The sequence below is a fragment of the Solanum pennellii genome, chromosome 2 (genome assembly GCF_001406875.1).
Source record: "Solanum pennellii chromosome 2, SPENNV200".
Classification (NCBI taxonomy): Eukaryota; Viridiplantae; Streptophyta; class Magnoliopsida; order Solanales; family Solanaceae; genus Solanum; species Solanum pennellii.
The window spans coordinates 19624183-19634336 of record NC_028638.1 but is presented as its reverse complement, the minus strand read 5'-3'; positions in this window follow the sequence as shown (position 1 = coordinate 19634336).

Sequence of the window (10154 nt, the reverse complement as noted above, 5' to 3'; positions counted from 1 at the left end):
TTTCGACCATGTGTACCATTCATGCGCGATGATGGAATGCCACGCCCATCATCATTTATTCGTGTGTGCAGTACAAGAGCGATGATGGAATGCCACGACTAACATCATCCGACATTGTGTGTTGTTCAATGGCTATGATGAGAATGCCACGCCCGACATCATCTTATCATGTGTGCTGTCAAAGGGCTATGATGGCATGCCACGCTTTACGTCGTCTTAAAGTGTGTGTTTTACAATGGCTATGCGTGATTACACACACCTGACATCGTCCGACTGTGTGTGTTGTCCAAGGTCCATGATGGCATGCCACGCCTTACGTCGTCAGTCTCTGTGTGATGTCCAAGGGAAATGATAGCATGCCACGCCCGACGTCGAGCGGCCATGTGTGTTGTTCAAGGGCTATGATAACATGCAACTCCTAACATCGTCCAACCGTATGTGTTCTCAAAGGGCAATGATGGCATGCCACGCCCGACATCATCCTACCGTGTGTGCTTTCCAAGGGCCATGATGGCATACAACACCTGATGTCGTCCGACCGTATGTGCTTTCCAATGACGATGATGGCATGCCATTCCCAACATGGTCCGTCTATGTGTGAGTCTAAGAGCTAGAAAGGCTTGCAACACTCGACGTTGTCCGATTGTCTATCCTGTCCAAGGTTCATGATGGCATTCCACGCCCAATGTCGACCGTCCGTATGTGCTGTCCAAGGACTTTGATGGCATGTCACTCCCGCTTTCGTCTGACCGTGTGTTCTGTCCAAGGTTTACGCCGACATGCAACGCCCGACTTCGTCCGACCTTTGTGCTGTCCAAGGGCGATAATGGCATACCACGCCCAACTTTGTCTGTTCATTAGTGCGGTAAAAGAGTGATGATAGCATGCCACGCCCGACGTTGTCCGACTGTGTGTGCCATGCAAGGTCTACGCAGACATGCCATGCCTGACGTCGTTCAGTCGCGTGTGCTTTCCAAGGGATATGAGGGCACGCCACGCCCGACATCGTCCGACCGTGTGTTGTCCACGAGATATTATGACATGCCATGCGACATCGTTTGATCCTATTTACTGTCCAAGTGCCATGATGGAATACCACGCGCGACGTCATCCGATCGTGTGTGCAATTAAGTACTCTGATGGCATACCATGCCTAACATCGTCCCACCGTGTGTGCAGTCCAAGGGCGATAATTGCATGCCACACCCGACATCGTCTGACGTGTGTGATGTCCAAGGGCCATGATGGCATGCCATGCCCGACGTCGTCCAACTGTGTGTGCTTTCAAATGGCGATGATGGCATGCCACGCCATACATTGTCCATTTGTGTGTGCTTTCCAAAGGCGATTGGCATGCCATGTCTGATGATACGCCACGCTAAACATCGATCAACTGTTAGTGCTGTCCAAGGGATATGATGGCATGCCAAGCACGACATAGTGCGATCGTGTGTTCTCTCAAAGGTCTACACTGGCATGCCACACCCAACTTTGTTCGACCGTGTGTGCTGTCCAAGGGCGATGATGGCATGCTACGCCCGGCGTTGCCCGACCATGTGTCCTGTCCACGCGCGATAATGAAATAACACGCCATACATCATTCGTTCGTGTGTGCAGACCGATGATGTCATGCACAGCCCGACGTTGTTCAACCCTTTTTGTTTTCCAAGGGCTATAAAGGCATGACACGCCCGACGTTATCGGACCGTATGTGCTTTCCAAAGGCCATGATGGCATACCACGCTCGACATCGTCCAGCTGTGTGTGCTTCACAATGGCAATGTTGGCATGCCACGCCGTACATCGTCTGTCTCTGTTTGCAATCTAAGGGCTAGAAAGGCATCCAAACCAGACGTTGTCCGACTGCGTGTCCTATCAAAGGTCCATGATGACATTCCACGCTTGATATCGTCCGACAGGTTATGCTGTCCAAGGGCTATGATGGCAGGCCACATCAGATGTCGTCCGATCGTGTGTGCTGTCCAAGGGCTATGATGGCATGCCATGCCCGATGTCGTCCGATCTTGTATAATCTCCCAGGTCCATGATGGCATGCCACGCCCAACGTCGTCTTACCATGTGTGCAGTCCAAGGACTTTGATGGCATACCACGCCTGACATCGCCCGTCCGTGTGTGCAGTCCAAGGGCGATGATGGCAAGTCATACCCTACTTCCTACGACCGTGTGTGTTGTCCAAGGGATATGATGACAGGATTTGCTCAACGTCGCTCGACCGTGTGTGCTGTCCAAGGGCTATGATGTAAGACACGCCTGACATCCTCCGACCGTGTATATTGTCCAAGGGCTACTCAGGCATGCCACACCCGACGTTGCCCGACCGTGTGTGCAGTCAAAGGGCGATAATGGTATGCCACACCCGACGTCGTCTAAACGTGTGTGATGTCCAAGGGACATGATGGCATGCCACGTCCGACGTCGTCCTCTGTGTGTGCTTCCCAAAGGCGATGATGGTATGCCACGCCCGACATCATCCATCTACCTGTGCAAACCAAGGGAGATGATTGCATGTCAAGTCCAAGGGCTATAATGACATGCCACGCCCAACGTCGTTCAACCGTGAGTGTTGTCTAAGGGCTATGATGGCATGCCACAGACGACCTCGTCTGATCGTGTGTGTTGTCGAAGGGCTAAGCGGGCATGCCATGCCCGACTTCATTCGACCGTGTGTGCTGTCCAAGGGCGATGATTGCATGCCACGCCCGACGTTGTACGACCATGTGTACTATCCACAGGCAATGATGGAAAGCCATGCCCGACATCGTTGATTCATATGTGCAGTACAAGTGTGATGATGGCTTGCAAAGCCTGACGTAGTCCGACCCTGTGTGCCTTCCAAAGGTTATGATGGCGTGCCACACCTGACGTTATCCGTCTCTATGTGTAGTTCAAGGGCAATGATAGCATGCCACGCCTGACGTCGATCGGCCGTGTGTGTTGTTCAAGGGCTATGATGACATGCCACGCCTAACGTCGTCCAACCTATGTGTTGTCCAAAGGCTATGATGGCATGCCACGCCAGACGTCATCCGACCGTGTATGCTTTCCAAGGGCCATGATGGCATACCACGCCCAACATCGTCCGCCTGTGTGTACAATCTAAGGGCCAGAATGGCATGCCACACCCGACGTTGTCCGACTATGTGTCCTATCCAAGGGCAATGATGGCATGCCACGCTAGATGTCGTACGAACGTTTGTGCTGTCCAAGGACTTTTATGGCATGTCACACCTGCCGTCGGCCGTCTGTGTGTGCTTTCCACGGTTTACGCGGGCATGCAACGCCCGACTTTATCTTACCTGTGTGTTGTCCAAGGGCGATAATGGCATGCTACACCTAATTTTGTTTGTTCGTCTGTGCGATAAAAGGGAAATGATGGCGACTTCATTCGTCTGTGTGCGATGTGCTAGGGCTATGTAGGCATGCCACTCCCGACATTGTTTGATCTTCTGTGCTGTCCAAGGTTTATAATGGCAGGCGCCACCCAACGTCGTCCGATCGGGTGTGCTATCCAAGGGCTATGATGGCATGCTACGCCCGATGTCATCGAATTGTATGTACTGTCATAGGGAGATGATGCAATGCCACACCCGACGTCGTCTGACCATGTGTGCAGTCCAAGGACCATTATGGCATGCCACGCCTGACATCGTCCGTCCGTGTGTGCAGTCAAAAGGCGAGGATGTCATGTCATACCCGACTTCGTCCGACCGTGTGTGTTGTGCAAGGGATATGATGACAGGCCATGCAAAATGTTGTCCGACAATTTGTGCTGTCCAAGGGGTATGATGTAATCTACGCCATACATCGTCCGACCGTGTATGTTGTCCAAGGGATACTCAAGCATGCCACATCCAACGTCGTCTGACCATGTGTGCAGTGCAAGGACAATTATTGCATGCCACGCCTGACATCGTCCGTCCGTGTTCGCAGTCCAAGGGCGATGATGGCATGTCATACACGACTTCGTCCGACCGTGTGTGTTGTGCAAGGGATATGATGACAGGCCATGCCCGATGTTGTCTGACCATTTGTTCTGTCCAAGGGGTATGATGTGATCCACGCCCGACATCGTCCGACTGTGTATGTTGTCCAAGGGATACTCAAGCATGCCACACCCAACGTCGTCTGACCATGTGTGCAGTGCAAGGACAATTATTGCATGCCACGCCTGACATCGTCCGTCCGTGTTCGCAGTCTAAGGGCGATGATGGCATGTCATACCCGACTTCGTTCGATCGTGTGTGTTGTCCAAGGGCCATGATGCATGCCACGCCCGACATCGTCTGTTTATATGTGCAGTCCAAGGGCGATGATTGCATGCTATATCCTAGGTTGACCGACCGTGTGTGCAGTCCAAGGTCTATGATGACATGCCACGCCCGACGTCGTTAAACCGTGAGTGTTGTCTAAGGGCTATGATGGCATGCCACGCACGACGTTGTCCGACCGTCTGTACTAGAGAAGGGCTACACGGGCATGCTATGCCTGACTTCTTTCTACCGTGTGTGATTTCCAAGGATGATGATGGAATGCCACGGTTAACGGTTTTCGACCATGTGTACCGTTCACGCGCGATGATGGAATGCCACGCCCATCATCATTTATTCGTGTGGGCAGTACAAGAGAGATTATGGCATGCCACGACTGACATCATCCGACATTGTGTGTTGTTCAATGGCTATGATGAGAATGCCCGCCCGACATCATCTTATCATGTTTGTTGTCAAAGGGCTATGATGGCATGCCACGCTTGACGTCGTCTTAAAGTGTGTGTTTTACAATGGCTATGCGTGATAACCACACCTGATATCATCCGATTGTGTGTGCAGTCCAAGGTCCATGATGGCATGCCACGCCTAGCGTCATCCGTCTCTGTGTAATGTCCAACGGCTACGTGGGCATGCCACGGCTGAAGTCATTTGACCGTGTGTTCTTTCTAAGGGCCATGATGGCATGCCACACCTGACGTCGTCGGACCTTGTATGTGGTCTAAGGTTTATAATGTCATGCCACGCACGACGTTGTCCGACCATGTGTGTTTTCCAAGGGCGATGATGGAAAGCCACGCCAGACGTCGTCCGACCGTGTATGTAGTCCTAGGGTTATGATTTCATGCCACGCTCAATCACGTATTTGTGTGTATGTAGTCCAAGGGCGATGATGGCATGCTACGCCCGACATTGTCTGACTGTGTGTGCTGTCCAAGGGCTATGTTGACCTTCCACGCCCGACGTCGTCCAAACGTGTGTATTGTTGAAGGTCTATGATAGCATGCCATGCCCGACGTCATTCGACCGAGTAAGTTATCCAAGGCAAATGATGGCATGCAATGCCTGATATTGTACGACCGTATCTGTTCTCTAAGGGCGATGATCGCATGCCATGCCCGACATAGTCTGTTGAGGGCATGCAACGCCCGACGTCGTCCGGCTTTGTAACTATCTAATGCCTATGATTACATGTCATGCCTGACGTCATCTGATCGCGTATGTTGTCAAAGGTCTTTGATATAATTACACACCCGATGTCGTCCAACCGTGTGTGAAATCCAAGGGCTACGCGAGCATGCCACGCTTGACGTTTTTTGATCGTGTGTCATGTCCAAGGGCCATGATGGCATGCATGCCTGAAGTCATTTTACCTTGTGCGCTGTCCAAGGGCCATGATGGCATGCCACGTTCGACGTCGTTCGTCAGTATGTGCAGTCCAAGCACGATGATAGCTTGCCATTCCTAACATCGTCCATCCACTTTTGCAGTCCAAGAGCGATGATAGCATGCCACGCATGACGTTATCCAACCGTGTGTGTTGTCCAAAGGCAATGATGACTTGCCATGCCCAACGTTGTCTGACCGTGTGTGCTGTCTAAGGGCTATGATGGCATGCCACATCCTACGCACTCCGACCGTGTGTACTGTCCAAAGGCTACGCGAGCATGCCACACTTTACTTCGTCAGACTGTATGTGTTGTCCAAGGGCATTGATGGCTTTCAAATCCTGAAGTAGTCTGACCGTTTGTGCAGTCCAAGGGAGATGATAGCATGCCTTTCCCCACGTCATCCGTTCCATTGTTTAGTACATGGGGGATGATGGCATTCCACGCCTGACGTCGATTGATCGTGTGTTTTGTCCAAAGCTACACGGCATGCAATTCGTGATGTCGTTCGACCGTGCATCCTTTCCAAGGTCTATGATGGCATGCCACGCCCGACGTCATCTGACCGTGTGTGCTGACCAATGACTTTGATGACAAGTCACGCCCGACATTTTTTGATTATGTGTGTTGTTCAAGGGCTACGTAGGCATGCCATGCTCGACGTCATCTGATCGTGTGTGGTGTTTAATGGATATGCGGGCATGCCACGTCAACATCTTCATACCGTGTATGCAGTCCAAAGGAAATGATGCCATGCCATGCCCGACATCATTCGATCGTGTATGTTATCCAAGGGTGATGATGGCATGCCACTCCCGACATCGTCCGTTGTGTGTTCTATCTAATGGCTATGATCATATGACATGCCTGACTTTGTTCGACCGTGTGTGCTTTCCAAGGGCTATGATGGATTATCGCGCTTCACGTCGTCCGACCATTGGTGCTATCCTTGATCTACGTGTACATGCCATGCCCGACGTCGTCCGACCGTGTGTCCCGTTTAAAGGGCCTTAATGTCATGCCACGTCAAACATCGTCTGACCGTGCGTTCTCTCTAAGGGCCATAGTGGAATGCCACGTCCAACCGTGTGTGTTGTCCAATGGCCATGGTTGCATGCGACGCGCGACATCATTCGACCGTGTGTGCTGTCCATGGTCCATTATGTCATGCCACGTCTAACATCGTTCGACTATATGTGCTGTCCAAAGGAGATGATGACATGCCACACTTGACGTCGTCCGCTTGTGTGTACAACCCAAGGTCTATGATGGCATGTCAGGCTCGACGTCGTCCGATCGTGTGTGCTGTCCAAGGGCTACGCGAGCATGCAACGCCTGACTTCTTCCGACCGTGTGTGCTGTCCAAGGGCGATAATGGCATGTTCCACTTAACTTCATCCATTCGTGTATGCGGTAAAAGGGCAATAATGGCATGCCACGCCCGAGGTTGTGTGACCGTGTGTGCTGTCCAATCGCTATGATTACTTTTCACGCCCGACAACGTCCGATCATGTGTGCTTTCCAAGGTCTATGATGGCATGCCTTGCCCAATGTCATCCAACCATGTGTTCATTCTAAGGGATACACGGGCATGCCATGCCCGATGTCGTCCAACCTTGTGTGTTGTCTATGAGATATGATGGCAGGACACGCCCGACATCATCCAATTGTGTGTGTTGTCCTAGGGCTATGAAGGAATGCCACGCCCGAAATCGTCCCATCGTGTGTACTGTCCAAGGTTCATGATGGCATGCCAAGCAAGATGTCATTAAACCCTGTGTGCTTTCCAAAGGTGATGATGGAATGCCTTGCCTGACGTCATCCGTCTCTGTGTGATGTCCAAGGGCAATGATAGCATGCAACGCCCGACGTCGAGAAGCCGTGTGTGTTGTTCAAGGGCTATGATAACATGCCACTCCTAACATCGTCCAATCGTATGTGTTTTTGAAGGGCTATGATGTCATGCCACGCCGGACATCATCCTACCGTGTGTGCTTTCCAAGGTCTATGATGGCATACAACACCCGACGTCGTCTGACCGTATGTGCTTTCCAATGGCGATGATGGCATGCCATTCCGAACATGGTCCATCTGTGTGTGAGTCTAAGAGCTAGAAAGGCAAGCCACATCCGACGTTATCCGATTGTGTATCCTGTCCAAGGCACATGATCGCATGCCACGCCCAATGTCGACCGACCGTGTGTGCAGTTAATTACTCTGATGGCAAGCCACGCCCCATGTCGTCCAATCGTGTGTGCTGTCCAAGGGCTATGATGGCGTGCCACGCCCGATGTCATCCGGTCTTTGTGTACTATCTTAGGGCCATGATGGTATTCCACACCCGACGTCGTCTGCCATGTGTGCAATCCAAGGACCATTATGTCATGCCAAGCCTTAATCAGCCGTCCATATGTGTAGTTCAAGGGCGATGATGGCAAGTCATGCCCGACTTCTTCCGACCGTGTGTGTTGTTCAAGGGCTATGATGACAGGCCATGCCCGACGGCATTCGACCGTGTGTGCTGTCCAAGCGCTATGATGTATACCACACCTGACATCCTCCGATCGTGTAGGTTGTCCAAGGGCTACTCATGAATGCCACACCCAACGTTGCCCGACCGTGTGTGAATTCCAAGGGTGATAATAGTATGCCACACCCGACGTCGTCTAACCGTGTGTGATGTCCAAGGGCCATGATGACATTCCACGTCCGACGTCGTCCTACTGTGTGTGCTTTCCAAAACCGATAATGGTATGCCACACCCGACATCATCCCTCTATGTGTGCAGTCCAAGGGCGATGATGACATGCCACGCCCAACGTCGTTCAACCGTGAGTGTTGTCTAAGGGCTATGATGGCATTCAACACACGACGTCGTTGATCGTGTGTGTTGTCGAAGGGCTACGCGGGCATGCCATGCCCGTCTTCATTCTACCGTGAGTGCTGTCCAAGGGCGATGATGGCATGCCACGCCCGACGTTGTACGACCACGTGTACTATCCACAGGTGATGATGGAAAGCCACGCCCGACATCGTTGATTCTTATGTGCAATACAAGAGTGATAATGGCATGAAAAGCCCGACGTCGTTCGACCCTGTGTGCCTTCCAAAGGTGATGACGGCGTGCCACACCTGACATCATCCGTCTCTATGTGTAGTTCAAGGGCAATGATAGCATGCCACGGCCGACGTCGATCGACCGTGTGTGTTGTTCAAGGGCTATGATGACATGCCACGCCTAACGTCGTCCAAACGTGTTTGTTGTCCAAAGGCTATGATAACATGCCACGCCCGATGTCATCTGACCGTGTATGCTTTCCAAGGGCCATGATAGCATACCACGCCCAACATCGTCTGTCTGTGTGTGCAATCTAAGGACTAGAATGGCATGCCACACCCGACATTGTCCGACTATGTGTCCTATCCAAGGGCCATGATGGCATGCCATGCAAGATGTCGTCCAACCGTTTGTGCTGTCCAAGGACTTTTATGGCATGTCACGCCCGCCGTCGTCCGTCCGTGTGTGTATTCCAAGGACCACGCGGGCATGCAACGCCCGACTTCATCCGACCTGTGTGCTGTCCAAGGGCGATAATTGCATGCCATGCCTAATTTTGTTTGTTCGTGTGTGCGGTAAAAGGGAAATGATGGCATGCCACGCCCGACGTCGTTCGTCTGTGTGTGGTGTGCAAGGGCTATGCAGGCATGCCACTCCAGACATCATCTGATCGTGAGTGCTGTCCAATGGTTATGATGGCATGCCACACCCGACGCCGTTCGATCTTGTGTGCTATCCAAAGGATATGATGGCATGCCAAGCCCGATGTCGTCGAATTGTATGTACTTTCCAAGGGACATGATTGCATGCCACTCCCGACGTCGTCTGACCATGTGTACAGTCCAAGGACCATTATGGCATGCCACGCATGACATCGTCCGTCCGTGTGTGCAGTCCAACGGTGATGATGGCTTGTCATAACCGACTTCGTCCAACTGTGTGTGTTGTCCAAGGGATATGATGACAGTCCATGCCCGATGTCGTAAAACCGTGTGTGCTGTCCAAGGGGTATGATGTAATCCATGCCCAACATCGTCCGACCGTGTACGGTGTCCAGGGGCTACAAAAGCATGCCACACCAGACGTTGTCGGACCGTGTGTGCAGTCCAAGGGCGATAATGACATGCCACACCCGATGTTGTCTAATCGTGTGTGATGTCCAAGGTCCATGATGCATGCCACGTCCCACGTCGTCCGACTGTGTGTGCTTTCCAAACACGATGATGGCATGCCACGCCCGACATGATCCGTCTATGTGAGCAGTCCAAGGGCTGATGGAATGCCACGTCCAAGGTCGACCGAACGTGTGCTGTCCAAGTGATATAATGACATGCCACACCAATCGTCGTTAAACAGTTAGTGTTGTCTAAGGTCTATGATTGCATGCCATATACGACGTCGTCCGATTGTGTGTGCAG